The sequence below is a fragment of the Diabrotica virgifera genome, chromosome 3, assembly GCF_917563875.1.
Source record: "Diabrotica virgifera virgifera chromosome 3, PGI_DIABVI_V3a".
Classification (NCBI taxonomy): domain Eukaryota; kingdom Metazoa; phylum Arthropoda; class Insecta; order Coleoptera; family Chrysomelidae; genus Diabrotica; species Diabrotica virgifera.
The window spans coordinates 159,784,079-159,801,741 of NC_065445.1; the positions used below are offsets into that span (position 1 = coordinate 159,784,079).

The following is a 17,663-nucleotide window of genomic DNA, read 5'->3' on the forward strand; positions in this document are numbered from 1 at the left end:
ATTGACTAAAAGCTGAAACTTTACAATGAATCAGTTGTTGAGACATCGTTGGATTGAGAGTGGTTATCCAAATATATCCACCCCTTTTGTTCATTGCATTGGCATTTTGAGAAATAAAAGTCATTTCTAAGAACAATCTCGTTAGTGTAGTTGGAGTCTGTGGCTAAAACTCTAACCGAGTCATAACTCATTATATGGTATTCTTTGTTTACATGTTCCGCAAGAGCAGATCTTTCAGGATATAATCTGCTATCGCTCCGGTGACTAATCAAGCGACTACCTAAAGTACGTGCGGTTTGCCCTTTGTATATTAAATTACAGTTATTACATGGAATCTGGTAGACAACGTTGGAACAATTCTTAATGTCATTCTTATCTTTAACTTTAGAAAATATAGATCTTGAAGTTAATGAAGTTTTAAAGGCTATTTTTAAGTTGGTAATATCTTTAAACAATCTTGCCAGTTTGGGTGTTATGCCTTTAACGTATTTTAATGAAGTATATAAGCATTCAGTTCTTCGCTTGTGACAGAAATTTGTATCTCATCATTTTGGCGTACCATGTTCGGGGTCAAACTGAATAATATCTTGGTGACTAGGTGTTTTGGGTAAGAATTGTCGATAAAAAGGTTAGAAACCCAAGTAGCAATTTGTCGACGCGACAACGTTGTCTACTCCTACCTATTATATTTGGATAACCACTCTCAATCCGATGATGTCTCAACAACTGATTCACTGTAAAGTTTCAGCTTTTAGTAAATATTAAAGTATTTAGTATGCAATTTTGGTTTTTTAACTTTAAACAACTTTTTGGTAAATTTTGATCTTTAGTCTTTCAGTAGTAGTACTACATAAGAAAAAGAATAAGTGGTGTAATTTGCCATGTCCAGGAATGACATCTACTCTTAACCTCATAACACAGTTGGTCGGCACACGTGGCTTTTAAACTGTTTGTAATCGTCTTTTTCTTATGTGTTTAGTGTGTTAATTTATAATACTTTTGTCAATTTAGTCTTTTACAAAGGCAACGCTACGGTAGTGATGAATATTCAAGACTACGAAACAAAAATAAACGACATCTTAAATGATACAACATATCAAAGCATCTCGTCAGCCCGACAACATATCTAATAATATCCAATATAATCCAATAATATCCAATAATAATAGAAAATAACAAAAGCTAAGATCAAAGCCTCAAATGTCAAGAACGAACAACGGGTGCATCTCATACCTAGACAGAAGTCATCAAGATGCCCAAAATTTTACGGCCTACCGAAGGTACACAAGGAAGGATTACCACTGCGACAAATTGTTAGCTCCATCGGATCTCCTTTACAACTGCTGGCAAAATTTCTGGCTGAACAGCTGCAACCATACGCAGAGGAAGCGGATTCTTACGTCAAGAACGCGAGCCACTTAGACCGGGAGATATTATATAGAAGTTCAGCCACGATTTTCTAAGTCCTGCCTGTTGCAATAGTGGAAGGGTAGACGAAGTACTTACAATCTGTGGAAACATCCACAAATTTCCTGCGACATTTTCCTGTAAAAATTAGATTTTCCCAAAAAATAAAAATAGGGTTTTGCGATGAATTTCTGAGTCCTGCCATATCCGTAGAATGACAGGATACTATCGATTTTATGAAGAACATTTGTTGGGCAGGAGGGTTGCAAACGGGGCTAACGGAGTATATATGTATACAAACATGTAAGGAAAATAATGAAATATTCATGATTTTCTGAGTCCTGCCAACTAAATAAATTAAACATATTTATTTATTTCAAAATGATCAAAAAAAATATTGGCATGACGTCTCCTAATGTTTAAGTATACTTGTCCCTTGAAAAATTCTGCGGAAAATGTTCACCCTGATTCCGTGATTTTCCGAGAAAAAGTTATACCTAATACTCAAATGCAATCAATACATTTTCGGTACTCGGCAGGAAGGTTAAACGGTTCATGTAAGACGGCAGGAGTCCTAAATTTGTAAGAAAATTCGTGAAAAATTCCACGATGTTCTGAGTCATGCCATTTTGCATATGTTTCAATAATCTTAATATAAGGCTATTTACAAAGAGGCAGGATGGTTTTATAGTTATTTCCTATACAGAGTAAAGCATTAGTGTGACAAAGTCCAATTACTCGTTTGTCGTAAGAGATACGAAAAAAAGTTATTTAGTTAAAAAGTGGGGGCAAAGATAGGATCATAATTTAAAAATATTTTCTAATATACAGGGCTACCCGTATTGACAGGGTGACACAAACTTATGTTTTTTTTATTGAAACACCCTCTATATAATTTTAAGATTCCTAAGATAATTTTAAGACAATTTAACACAATTCACCTAATTCAAAAATGCCTCCTAAGGGAGCTAGAGCTCTCTGAAGATGACGCCTTCTAATTAGTCTTTTTTATATCTCCAGAACGCTTCCATTTCGATAGACAAAAACTGGTCCGCCTTTTTATCTTCCAGAGATAAATCGATTCCATCAGTGGCGAATCTCTAATACCGGTCATAGGAGTCCATTTTGGGTAGGGCAACGGTTATTTTATCGCATAATTTTTTTGTCTTTAACTTTTCAGCATTTTTGACACTATATTATTAAATTGTGAGGTATTCTAGTACTAAAAGGAACTCTTACTTTAAGTCAGTAAGATGCACCGTTTTCTAGAAAAATAAATTTTAAAATTTTTCGTATTTTGAATTTAAGAAAAATTTGAAAAAAAAATAAAAAAAAACGGTGTATTTACCGACTTAAAGAGTAACTTTTAGTACTAGAATACCTCATAATTCAATACTCTACTGTCAAAAATGCTTAAAAATTAAAGCAAGTTATGAGATATGACCGGTACTAAAAATTGACAATTGATGGAATCGATTTACCTCCGGAAGATAAATAGATGTACCAGTTTTCGTTTTTCTAAATAGAAGTGTTCTGGAGCTATATGGGTCTACCGCCGTATTCTGAAGATCAGTTGGGTAGAAAGAGTCACAAACGAAAGGGTTTTGCAACGTTTGAATAAAAGTTGCGAAGTAGTGAACACGGTTAAAAGGTGCAAATTGGAATACTTTGGTCATATAATGCGTCACCCAGAAAAATATGACATACTTCACCTTGTCATGCAAGGTAAAATAATGGGAAAAAGAAGTGTGGGCCGTCGTACAACTTCTTGGCTTAAAAACCTACGCCAATGGTTTGGGAAAACTAGCACTGAACTATTTCGTGCGGCTGTAAATAAGACAATGATTGTTAATATGCTGCACAACATGAGAGCCAACGATCGACAAGCGGTCTCGGCACCTTAAGAAGAAGAGAAGGAGCTATAAAAAAATAACTAATTACAAAACGCCATCTTTAAAGAGCTCTAGCTTCCTTAGGAAGCATTTTCGGACTAGGTGAATTGAGTTAAATTTTCTTAAAATTATCTGAGGAATCTCAGGGCTTCGTTTGTTAGAAGAGTTTCTGAACACCCTGTATAATGGGTACAATCCCTACTATAACCATTTAATTGTAAAATTATTGACTTTCTTTCTATTACGTTTATTACAACAAGTGAGAAAAAAGACATATTTCTCACGAGCGCAGAAGTTTGTTGGCACGAGCCGAGGCACGAGGCGAGGGCCGCAAATCAAGTGAGAGAGGAATATGTCATTTTCTCATGTGTTGTACACTGTACTTTTTCTATGGATGCGGTTTTGTCAAAAGTTCAAACTTCAAAATTAAATAATTTAGGTGCTTTTAGGTATATTATATGCATAAATTGAAATACAATACATATACATGTAGGTATTTAATATTCTTAAAATTTATATGCGCTATTTATTTAAAATTCTAATTAACAGTTATTTTTGAACAGTTTTGAAAGGTTATTCCTGGTAAGTTTTGCTTCAACACATTTTTTTGACAAGACTAATTGTGTTTGTATTGTGCATGTTACCATGGAAACGGCGATATGTATAGAAAACCGTAGGAGAACCCGTGAGAAAAAATATTTCTCACTGCAATGGCCGACTTTTCTCTCTGCATGAGGAATTGTTCGTTTTGAATGGACCATACCGTACACCAATGGACACCATACCGTAGCGGTGTCTTTGTCAGCTGGAAGCACGATGATTTCTTTGTTGTTCTTCAAATTATGTAAGGCCTCTTTTTCTTCTCGTAACAATTTTTTTTTGTGGTTTTGCTGTTCTCAATATTTTTCATATGTCTTAGGCGGCACCTACATTGGATCCGTATTTCTCCGGACCGATCCGACGTCGGCCGACGTAGGATTAAAAAATAAACCCATAGTATTAAATGTGAATCCGTTTTTCTCCGATCCGATCCGATATAGGCCGACGTCGAACTGCTTCTGTAGCTTCTCCTCTCAATCGCCCGATATCTAGTTCAGAGAAATAAGGAAAAAATATCCTGTTGGTGACACAACCCCCTCCAGACCGAAAACAAATTTTTTGAGTAGTATGGACATCTACAATAATAACCTATATGTTTCCTGCAGCCGATTTTGATGATATACATAGTGTCGTAAATAACTGTGTGGTTACTGCCTTCTAGGTCCCAATTAATTAAAACTCTCTTCTTGGTTCAAATACGTTATATTTACTTTTAACTCCATCAACGATTAACCATAATAAATTGTTTACATATCACAGTAACGACCTACCTTTACATTACTACTACAAATAATAATGATGATGATATCATCGGGCGTTTACTTATATATTAGAATGAACTTTGTAACCTCACGCGTCGGCCTTGGTCAAGGGCGGACAATTTATGATATGCTTTACTTTCAATCAAACATCTTTTGTACAGGGTGATATTATAATACCACACCTCCCCGTTTTGTTCAAATTACATATTTTTAAAATGAGATTGATTGTCCATCATCGCCTTTTAGGAGATAGACCTTATATTACTTTGACCAATATAACAACCTTGAGAGTTTTCTTTCAACTGACCGAATCGCCGTTATTCAAACATTATTATTTAACACAGTACGGTCATCCTATTCTACACAAAAGTTCATATTTTCCCTATACTAAACTGGTATTTTATAACCTATCACTAGTTCAACTACTTTCACGTCGTGTCTTTTCGTCCTTTTTTTTCGTTCACTAATTCACTTCATCAAAACAGTGCCCACAGTGGATGAAATTGATCCTAACTTTTAAATAGTCTTTTAGTGCCTATAAGCCGTAACTAATCTAATTGTAATAAAATCTCGAATTTAATACTTCCTAAGCTAAGCTAAATATTACCTAAACTTCTATTAAATGGTATATAAAAAAAGAATTTAACGTTACTTTACTATTTCATCTTATTATTTCAGCCTTATTTTGATTTATTTATATACGCCTTACTAACTTTAAAATATTGTACCTATAATAAAAATGTAATCTCTCTAAAAACTTCACTTTTTGTGTCCCTTTGCTTACTATCTACTAACACTATTGTAAGGTATTGTCTATCCTTAATTCAAACACTTCCATTTTCCGCGAAAATTTAACCTGAATTCATTATCTACATTTAAAAATAAGTTATTTATAATTTACGTTACTTTAGAGAAAAAAAATTTACAGCTTTAATTCTTAGACATATTTCAATGATTAGCTACTTATTTGCTTAGTATCTTCTTAATTTTGCTTCTTTTCTTGCAATTTTTATGTGTCTTCTTTCATTTTTCCCACATATTTTACTAAAAATTCTCTTTTTTCTTTCTTTTCTTCTTGTCTGGTACTACAACTCATATAATTAATTTTTCTTCATATAATAGCACTTCTACAGTGTATATATGTAATTCATCTTCATATACATATTTCATATAACAATCATATATCATTTATCTCATATATCATTTCATATAACATCATAATCATCACTTCATATACTAGCTCCGATACCTTCGTTTTACCTTAATAAAAGAGGTTTCACTCGGATGTCTTAGTTCTCCGCCAATATTAACCCGAATTTTCGCCCTGATCTGTACGCACCATTGAGGTGGTATAGTTAACTCAAAACACGAAATAGGTATTTTATGCGGTTCAAATTCTTCTAAAAATATCACAACCTCAATCCCTTGCTTTGAGGCCGTTGTTTATTCACGAATAATCATGAATAAAATAGGTACCCTTCAAAACACAGAGTGGGTCTCTAATAAGCTTTCAAGCTTCTATAAATCATTAGTACCTTCCTAATTTGACAAGAGCAGTGGGTTTCTTATTGTCTCAAGTTGCCTCATAATATTTAGCTTATAATATTGTTAGTTCTTCTTCTAATATATATAGTTCTTCTTCAAATTCCTTATCTCGACTCATCAGGTCGGTTCGTTAAAAGTATATTTCTTGCATACAGCAATGTTTATCTTAAGCTCTTATATCAACGTATGTCATCACTAATCATTATTTATTAAAAAAAATCATTTATATATCATTAATCACACAAAAATTATTAATTCAGGTTCATATCATACAAAATTTAACACAAAATCGATTAAAATGTATCTATAGAATCAATAAATATCAATAATAAAAACAACTGGCTAATAAAAATTCAATAATAGTATACATATTCGTCAATAAAAAAAAATAGCATATGCAAAAGTTAGATAAAAATATTCAAAATAAGTTTATATCTCAAACTTCGATAGAAATTTTTGGAAAAAATTCGATATTCCATAAAATATTCAAAAATAACCGTACTAAAAATAGATTTTTCAAATAAATTCAATAAAGATTCAAAATTCAATAAAAATTCAAGAATAGCATATATAATAAACTTCGATAAAAATATTCAATTCAAAAATCACTTCATGTTTCAAAATTCATAGATATTCTTAAAAAAAATCGACACTTCATAAATTATTCAAAAATCAGCAAAGATAAATATTCAATGTTCAATAATAATATGTATATAAAAACCGAGGGAAGCATTTTCAATAAAGATAAACTAAATTTCTTACTTACATTTTATCACTTTGTCTTTTCACTGGGTTGGGGTCCTATATTCTTCCTGGGTCGTGGTCAGTTTTCGCAGTCTTCGTGTCCAAGCTGGTGCCGCCATCTTTGTTCCTTACAGAAGATTCTCCAATTAGTTTACAGGAACGCCATGTCGTAAATATGTGTGTGGTTACTTCCTTCTAGGTCCCAATTAATTAAAACTCTCTTCTTGGTTCAAATACGTTATATTTACTTTTAACTCCATCAACGATTAACCATAATAAATTGTTTACATATCACAGTAACGACCTACCTTTACATTACTACTACAAATAATAATGATGATGATATCATCGGGCGTTTACTTATATATTAGAATGAACTTTGCAACCTCACGCGTCGGCCTTGGTCAAGGGCGGACAATTTATGATATGCTTTACTTTCAATCAAACATCTTTTGTACAGGGTGATATTATAATACAACAATAGTTATAAACAAATGAAGATCAAAAAAGGTAAATTTTCGCTTTTTTTCGTCTATTACCAAAAAGTGAAGCATTTTAAACGAATTTGAGAGTAAGAAACTTATAAATCATATAAAAAATTTCTATATGGCGTTCGCTAAATATGTCTATCCTTATTTGTTGCTTAGAAAATTGCAAAATAAGTCATACATTTTGAGTGTTTATAAATGTTCATAACTTATTTAAAAATTAAGTTATAACCTTCTTATTACACGAAAGGCTGAGACTTCTGGTGCTTAAATTATAATCTGAATTTCAAAGCAATTGGTCACATAGTTTAAAAGTTATTTAATATGTTTATCCCAAATTATTTTTTTTTGCAACAATATAAGTCAGAAAATGATGAAGTTACGGTAATACTTCGGACCGTTTATGAAAGAAGAAGATTTATACTATTAATTTTATTTAAAAAAAAAATGACAAAAAAAAATCTTAATTATTGCAAAATTATTTTGCAATAACATGTCAATTTTTTGCTTATAAACAATTAGAATAATTTTTTAACCATTACCCGCAGAAAAATTATTGTGTCATATTTAGAAAGAATGAAAGTAGAAAGGAAGCCACTTCAGGACACTTTGACCTTTGAACCCTCGCGATACAGCATCGCGCGTGACGGCCTCTCGATACAACAGCCCGCGTGACTCCAACTTGTCGGGGGTGACGTCATTGGGGTAACTTGTCGGGACTTGTCGGGTGACGTCATTGGGCAACATCCCGATTAATTATTTTAATTATTTTTAATCATTTTTAAGTCCATATAATAGTCTAAGTATGTCAATAACCATTAATATTAAACAAACAATTTTTCCTTATGACCTACAATATGCCTATGTAATTATGTGTATTAACCAGCGAATTCTTACAGTATGACCAAACCAACGAACATCCACTATAATATTAAAAGTCTAATATACAATATTCTTTTTTGTGCTTTATGCCATCTCTTTAAGTTAATGATGACATTTTCAAGTAGAATGACATTCTAGTAATGTTTACATATCCATACCAGTGTGAATTTTACTACACGTAATTTGCCGTGTAAAGACAGGCAAAGTACGGAAAGCAGTAAAATATTTGCGAATTATGTACCCATGGCCTTAATTAAATAATCACTTTATTAACAAAAAACTTATTCCTAACGTACATACAGATTAAAAAATGAAACATCAAAATAGAGAAAGATAGAGGTTTTGGTTATCGAAGTCAATAAAATATTTATATCTCTGTACTAACCGGTACTCGGTGCAACCAGTTTTTCAAAGACAGGTATTTTATTTGAATAAAATATCTGGTATAAAGAAGATCTGTTGATCGAATCAGTAGTAACTACTGTTCTTAGCTGAATTTCCAACTCCAATCAATTACGTTTATCTCTTGTTTGGTGGTTCTGTAACTTCAGTTTTTCGTTCATCTAATAGCATGTTTAGCAAAGAAATAAAACCTAGTTCATTTGAGATTGTTTGATTTCCATAGACCAATACTATTTTTAGAAACAATTGTTTGGGATAATTTGTTTTTTCATACAATCTATTAAAAATAAATTATTTACTAAGTTTAATGAAGCTATGTATTATTATATTATTCATAAATATTTATGTTTTATATCTAATAGCATTAATAGCATAAAAAAGAAAACCTAGTTCATTTGAGATTTTTTGATTTCCATAGACCAATACTATTTTTAGAAACAATTGAATGGGATAATTTGTTTTTTCATGCAATCTATTAAAAATAAGTTATTTACTAAGTTTAATGAAGAACTATGTATTATTATATTATTCATAAATATTTATGTTTTGTGATTAAAATTACTTCAAATATTATTAAAAAATATTGAAAAATAGTTTAAACAAATTTGATGGTGTATATAACAAATTAATTTAAATAATGCATATTCGTAATGTACGCAAAAAGTACATACAAATTATAAAAAGAAAGATCGAAATTCATAAACGAGAACCAGAGATACAGCTAACAGCTCCATCCCCCTTCTCATAGATCTCTAAATTTTCACCGCCGGCCGATTTTAAGGGGCACATTTTGAAGTTTTGTGGACGATTTCCTTGAAAGGAAATATTTTTTATATCTGATACATTAAAACTTTGAATTATGTTCTTTCAAGTGTGGCTAATTTTATTTCTTAATTGTTATAAACAAAGCTGCTGTGAATTAACAAAAAGCGGGGCAACTTCGTCCCTAATTGTCTTGGACAATTTTTTCTTTTTCTAAACTTGTATAAAAATTCATTAGTAGAAAGGAAGCCACTTCAGGACACTTTGACCTTTGAACCCTCGCGATACAGCATCGCGCGTGACGGCCTCTCGATACAACAGCCCGCGTGACTCCTTGTCGGGGATGACGTGATTGGGGTAACTTGTCGGGACTTGTCGAGTGACGTCATTGGGCAACATCCCGATTAATTATTTTAATTATTTTTAATCATTTTTAAGTCCATATAATAGTCTAAGTATGTCAATAACCATTAATATTAAACAAACAATTTTTCCTTATGACCTACAATATGCCTATGTAATTATGTGTATTAACCAGCGAATTCTTACAGTATGACCAAACCAACGAACATCCACTATAATATTAAAAGTCTAATATACAATATTCTTTTTTGTGATTTAATCAATGAGCATGAACCAGTCTTACAGTATGGCCAAACAATAAAAACGTATCTTACTCGATAAAGATATCAGCTGAGCGATCACTGCTCAACATGGATCTTATATGAACGATCACTATTATACATAGGTCTCCATTGAACGTGCATTACTATACACCGCTATTATTCTGTATATGCCTATCATTTTTATGAATATTACTGAAATATTGTGAGCTGCACACTTTATTTTATCTACGACAATTCAGTCCGCAGCAGCCAATTCTTCTTCATTGTATTGAGCCATCTTCTTCTTCTTGATCGGTCAACGTCAAATCTTCTTTTCTCAAAGAAAATTAAATATTTGGCATTGCCAAAAACGTCAAATCTTCTCCTTTGCCACTGCCGTCAAGTCTTGGTCTGTCAACTCAAAAGGAAGTGCTGCATACAACAGGCAAGGAAATTTTCAATACAGTGAAAGTTAGAAAAACGTCATACCTAAGCCACATACTGAGACAATATGCTCAAAAGATTACGAAATAACGGTATACCAAACATTGCTCTTACACTCTACTGTGATTGCCAAAAGGCTATTACATCGTATCTTCACTGTTATCGGTTCGATTTTGGCGTATGAGGCGTCAAATACACAAACCCACCGTCCACTGCTCGACACGTGGCTACCCATTATTGTTCTTTCAAATAAACTAGTCAAATTTCGCCTTTTCTACAAAGATCTTTAATTCTCTCGTCTATAAGTAATTTTTGATCAACCCCCCGTATATACAATTACTAATTTTTTTTCATACATTACAATAATTCACACGAAAATTCAAATCTGGACTTCTAAAATCTTTTATTTTATAATGTTTATTTCACTAGTAATTTTTGATCAATCTCGTATATACAAGTAGTAATATTTTTCATACATTTCAATTAAAATAGGTGAAATGTGATACCAACATAAATTTATGGTGATGACAACAGAATAGTGGACATAGAAAAGCGGTGAAGGCATAAAAATTGTGGATATTTATCATGATTTAAGAAAAGCAAATCGACGGCAGCATATTTTAGGAGACGTTTCTACTGGAAATATGAAAAAATATTGTTGATGGTGTACCAAAGATACTAAGTAAAAAAGCATCATATCACTCACAATAAAAAAAATTAAGCTTTTTAACCAAAAAAGCATCATATCACTCACATTAAAAAAAATTAAGCTTTTTAACCAAAAAAAAAAAGCTCAAAAACTTACCTTAATTATAAACAATTAACTACACTAACAAAAATCGCCGACAGTTCGAAACAATGAGAAAAGGAAACATTTCTTTTTCGTTAAAGCGTAAAACACACGAATGTCCACAATGAAATCCTACGAAAAAATACATTAGGACTACGACACTAATAGTTACTGCCTTCAAGGACTTTTTTTAAATAATTATTTATTTAAAATATCAGAAATGCGAGAGATTAAATTTTATACCTTTCGATTCTAACGATTACAATGTTATATGACTGAAATAATAATTAATAAAAATTAATTACATTGAAAAAATAAATAACATTCACAATTCTGCAGTTTTCGAATCAGGTCGGTTATAGTCCAAATGCTGACTCATAGTATTGAGGTTATTGTCGCAGGGGGTCAAATCAGATCGGATATAGTCCAAATGCAGACTCATCGGATTGAGGCTATTGTCGCATGGAGTTCAATGACTTTAAATCGCACGTTTGTTTGATTAATTGTTTAATAGTTGTTTAGTTAAAAAGAACACGCGTTTGTAACAGGAGCAACGTTACCCGTAGTAAAAGGCGTACCATCAAACTTGCAAAAACATCAACAATAACGGGAAAAAACTACAAAAAATATGACATTTTTTTTTGTTTAAAAATTCTGTTTTTTCTTCGTTCTCCTCTAACGTAGATGTAGTCGGAGATGTAGACATGATAAACATGTATACTTTTAGAAAAAACAATACAGGACGCAAATGAAAACTGCTAGAAGAGAAAAGTCATTTAAATTTAAGAGTAAATTATACTTAAAAACAAAAAGCTGAACTCTCAAAGATGTGCCACTAGACTAAATGAGTCTTTACAAATTTGTTAAATTTATCTACCAATACAGTTATCCACACTAATTGATTATTTTACGCATGCGGCATTAACACGGTCAAAGTTAAAAATATTGTTATCTAGACTTGCAACTAACCAATCTAATACAAAAATTTCGAACTTCTACTTACAAAATACGCTTACCTAGATAAGGATAGGTAGGCAGTCTCCATCACTGAGACGCTAACAGAAGGGCTCAAAGATATGCAGAGACACACTAAGCCAACCAAACACCATCACTGAGACGCTAACAGAAGGGCGCAAAGATGTGCAGAGACACACTAAGCCAACCAAACACCATCGCTGATGCGGTAACAGAACACCAGAGAGGTATGCACAGACACGCTAAGCCAAGCAGACACCACAATTGACACGCTAGCAGAACGCCAGAGAGATATGCACAGACACGCTAAGCCAAGCAGACACCACAATTGACACGCTAGCAGAACGTCAAAGAGGTATGCACATACATGCTGAGCCAAGCAGACACCATAATTGACACGCTAGCAAAAGGGCACAGAGACAAGCAGAGACACGCTGAGCCAAGCAGACACCACAATTGACACGCTAGCAGAACGACAGAGAGGTATGCACAGACACGCTGAGCCAAGCAGACACCATAATTGACACGCTAGCAGAAGGGCACAGAGACAAGCAGAGACACGCTGAGCCAAGCAGACGTCATCAGAGGCACTCTAGTAGAAGGCACAGAGATAAGCAGAGACACGCTGAGCCAAGCAGACACCACAATTGTCACGCTAGCAGAACGCCAGAGAGGTATGCACAGACACGCAGAGCCAAGCAGATACCATAATTGAAACGCTAGCAGAAGGACAGAGAGGTATGCACAGACACGCTGAGCCAAGCAGACACCCCAATTGACACGCTAGCAGAACGCCAGAGAGGTATGCTCAGACACGCAGAGCCAAGCAGACACCATAATTGAAACGCTAGAAGGGCACAGAGGTAAGCAGAGACACGCTGAGCCAAGCAAATAAAAAACATGGAAAACAGAAAGTTTACCTTGGACAGTAGAGTCCTGTGTGATCATTTAAGCCAAACTTGGAAAAAAATTCAATACAAATTAAATGGGGTCAATTCTCTGTTACACATTATACAGCCTAGCTTGGACTATTCTAAATAAAATTTCAAGGATAATCCCATTCAAAAAGTGTTTTTGTGTTAGGAAATAAAATACGAAGATGTTACTTATTATTTATTAAAGAAATTATACTATTTCCAATAATTTTAAGATAGTCTTTCTTTGCAGTTCTGCCGGTTTATTTAAACCTAAATTAATTAGTTCAGTAATAATTTTATGTTTCTGAAGCATTTTTTCTTTGTATGATTTTCGTATCGCCATCCCACGTTCAGTTTTGTAAAATTGTCTTCTCTTTTCATTGGCTTCATCTCTTCTTCTAATACCTTCCTCACCTCTTTCACACTTGCACGTTGATTTTACGTGTAATTCATGCATTGAAGCATATTTTTCTAAATTGCTAACGCCTCTGCTCGCTAGGGTAGAAATTTCATTGCGTATACTTGAACAGAATTTTCCTCTCGAATGTAACCATTTTGACTTAAATACCCTTCTCTCGTAATGAGAGTGAGGTTTACCTAAAAGTCCATCTCCATCTCGACGAAGGGGTTTTTGACCATCAGCACAGGCAATGTTTCTTAACACACCAACACAATGATCCAAACAAATAATTTTTCTAAATGTAGTTTTTGGATGTAATATTTTCCCCGCACGTTGTATTTTCTTCTTGTAAGTCAATATAACCTTTGTAATAACGGCGTTACCCACAGCGCAGAGCGTCACGACATTTCACGTCAAATGTCACTTCATGCGTCGAATGCCACGTCATTCACGTGACATGTCAAATGCCACGTGAATGCCACGCCTTTCACGTCAAATGTCACGTCATGCGTCGAATGTCACGTCATTCACGTGACATGTCAAATGTCACGTGAATGCCACGCCTTTCACGTCAAATGTCACGTCATGTGTCGAATGTCACGTCATTCACGTGACACTCAACTTTGAACGTATTAACGGCGCATGCGTGAAATAAACAGTTAGCTGGGGGGGAAGCTGTACTGGCATATAAACTTGACGACTTCGTAAGGATATGGCAAACGACTACGAAGAGTCACCGAGAGAATGATATCATTTACTCTTAAATGAGAGTGATTTTTCTCTTCTAGCATGTGCTCCTAATTTAAAATGGTATTCCATTTGCCGTTGTCATTTAGTAGCAGACGACAGAAGTACTGCACACGAACATCTCCATTCATTAATTCACTTTACAAATGGATCTACAATGTTGGCTTACAAGAAGAAAATACAACGTGCAGGGAAAAGATTACATCCAAAAACTACATTTAGAATATTTGTTTGGATCATTGTGTTGGTGTGTTAAGAAACATTGCCTGTGCTGATGGTCAAAAACCCCTTCGTCGAGATGGAGATAGACTTTTAGGTAAACCTCACTCTCATTACGAGAGAAGGGTATTTAAGTCAGAATGGTTACATTCGAGAGGAAAATTCTGTTCAAGTATACGCAATGAAATTTCTATCCTAGCGAGCAGAGGCGTTAGCAATTTAGAAAAATATGCTTCAATGCATGAATTACACGTAAAATCAACGTGCAAGTGTGAAAGAGGTGAGGAAGGTATTAGAAGAAGAGATGAAGCCAATGAAAAGAGAAGACAATTTTACAAAACTGAACGTGGGATGGCGATACGAAAATCAAACAAAGAAAAAATGCTTCAGAAACGTAAAATTATTACTGAACTAATTAATTTAGGTTTAAATAAAACGGCAGAACTGCAAAGAAAGACTATCTTAAAATTACTGGAAATAGTATAATTTCTTTAATACATAATAAGTAACATCTTGGTATTTTATTTCCTAACACAAAAACACTTTTTGAATGGGATTATCCTTGAAATTTTATTTAGCATAGTCCAGTCCAAGCTAGGCTGTATAATCTGTAACAGAGAATTGACCCCATTTAATTTGTATTGAATTTTTTTCCAAGTTTGACTTAAATGTTCACACAGGACTCTACTGTCCAAGGAAAACTTTCTGTTTTCCATGTTTTTTATTTGCTTGGCTCAGCGTGTCTCTGCTTAGCTCTGTGCCTTCTGCTAGCGTGTCTCTGATGATGTCTGCTTGGCACAGCGTGTCTCTGCTTGTCTCTGTGCCCTTCTGCTAGCGTGTCAATTATGGTGTCTGCTTGGCTCAGCGTGTCAGTACATACCTCTCTGGTGTTCTGTTACCGCATCAGTGATGGAGTTTGGTTGGTTTAGTGTGTCTCTGCACATCTTTGCGCCCTTATGTTAGCGTCTCAGTGATGGTGTTTGGTTGGCTTAGTGTGTCTCTGCATATCTTTGCGCCCTTCTGTTAGCGTCTCAGTGATGGCGACTGCCTACCTATCCTTATCTAGGTAAGCGTATTTAGCGTATTTTGTAAGTAGAAGTTCGAAATTTTTGTATTGCAAGTTTGGTTAGTTGCAAGTCTAGATAACAGTATTTTTAACTTTGACCGTGTTAATGCCGCATGCGTAAAATAATCAATTAGTGTGGATAACTGTATTGATAGATAAATTTAACAAATTCGTAAGGACTCATTTAGTCTAGTGGCACATCTTTGAGAGTTCAGCTTTTTGGTTTTAAGTATAATTTACTCTTAAATTTAAATGACTTTTCTCTTCTAGCAGTTTTCATTTGCGTCCTGTATTGTTTTTTCTAAAAGTATACATGTTTATCATGTCTACATCTCCGACTACATCTACGTTAGAGGAGAACGAAAAAAAAAACAGAATTTTTAAACAAAAAAAAATGTCATATTTTTTGTAGTTTTCTCCCGTTCTTGTTGATGTTTTTGCAAGTTTGATGGTACGCCTTTTACTACGGATAACGTTGCTCCTGTTACAAACGCGTGTTCTTTTTAATTAAACAACTATTAAACAATTAATCAAACAAACGTGCGATTTAAAGTCATTGAACTCCATGCGACAATAGCCTCAATCCGATGAGTCTGCATTTGGACTATATCCGACCTGATTTGACCCCCCTGCGACAATAACCTCAATCCTATGAGTCAGCATTTGGACTATAACCGACCTGATTCGAAAACTGCAGAATTGTGAATGTTATTTATTTTTTCAATGTAATTAATTTTTATTAATTATTATTTCAGTCTGATATAACATTGTAATCGTTAGAATCGAAAGGTATAAAATTTAATCTCTCGCATTTCTGATATTTTAAATAAATCTCTATCTATCAGCGAGGTTCCTACAGCCTCTGCCGCTTCTCGCATTTCGACCGCCATCGTTTTCTGTCCATCCATTCGTCTTCTTTGATGGCTCTATCTTTCATGATGTGCCGTACATTTTCTTCCCAGGCAACTGAAGGTCTTCCCCTTCTTCTTCTTTGGTGTGGTATGTAATTTAAAGCTTTCTTTGGCCATCTATCTTCATTCATTCGTTTCACGTGACCATACCACACTAGTTGTCTAGTTTCAATTTTATCTACACTGGAATATACAGTATGTGTCCTCCTTTTAATATCTTCATTCCTGATGTGATCTTTTTTAGATATACCACACGCTCTCCTTAGATAATCCATTTCTACTACTTCTATTCTTTTCCTATCTTTTTTTGTCATCTGCCAAACTTCTGCCCCATAAGTCATAATAGGCTCTACCAAGGTACGATAGATTGTCAATTTCGTTTCTTGCCTTATATCTTTAGACCACAGTAGAGAGCTCAGAATGTTTACCGCTTTTTTGCCCTGCTGCGTTCTCTTTTCGATGTCTCTTTTGGTAGTGCCTTCTTTAGATATTATAGATCCGAGATATTTATATTCATTACATCTTTTCGTGGTTCTAATTTCTAACTCTGGATCTTCTTCATCATCCCCTATTTTAAGATACTCTGTCTTTGACATATTCATATTGAGGCCCCATTTTTCATATTCTTTCTTTAGTTTTCTAAACATGTAGTCCATGTCTTCCTCATCATTCGCTACGACTACCTGATCATCTGCAAAAAACAAAGTTGTTAGACATTTACCACTGCCTATGTCTATTCCCATTCCGGATACTTGTTTCCTCCACTGCTCTAGCGATGATTGAATATATATTTTAAATAAAGTCGGAGACAGACAACATCCTTGTTTAAGCCCCTTTGATATAGGGAATGATTCAGATATAAAGTTTCCTTCTTTAACGACACTTCTTGCATTTTTGTATATATTTGCGATAGCATCCACATACTCTCTACTAAGACCTACCTTCGTCAATGTTTGAAACAGTTTTTTCAAAGGTACCGTATCGTATGCCTTCTCCAAATCTACAAACAATAGGTGGGTAGATAGATTCCTTGCCTTCCGTTTTTCTATTACCTGCTGTAGAACGAATATATTATCAGTGCACGATCTTCCTGCACGAAATCCACT

The 17,663-nt window shown here is 34.0% G+C and overlaps 1 protein-coding gene across 5 annotated transcripts in view; it reads right to left on the reverse strand.

The window, feature by feature from the left end:
- LOC126882177 (condensin complex subunit 1) overlaps positions 1–17,663 on the reverse strand; it is an 827,360-nt gene that overhangs the window by 143,670 nt on the left and 666,027 nt on the right. The gene's annotated exons all lie outside the window — the stretch shown is intronic.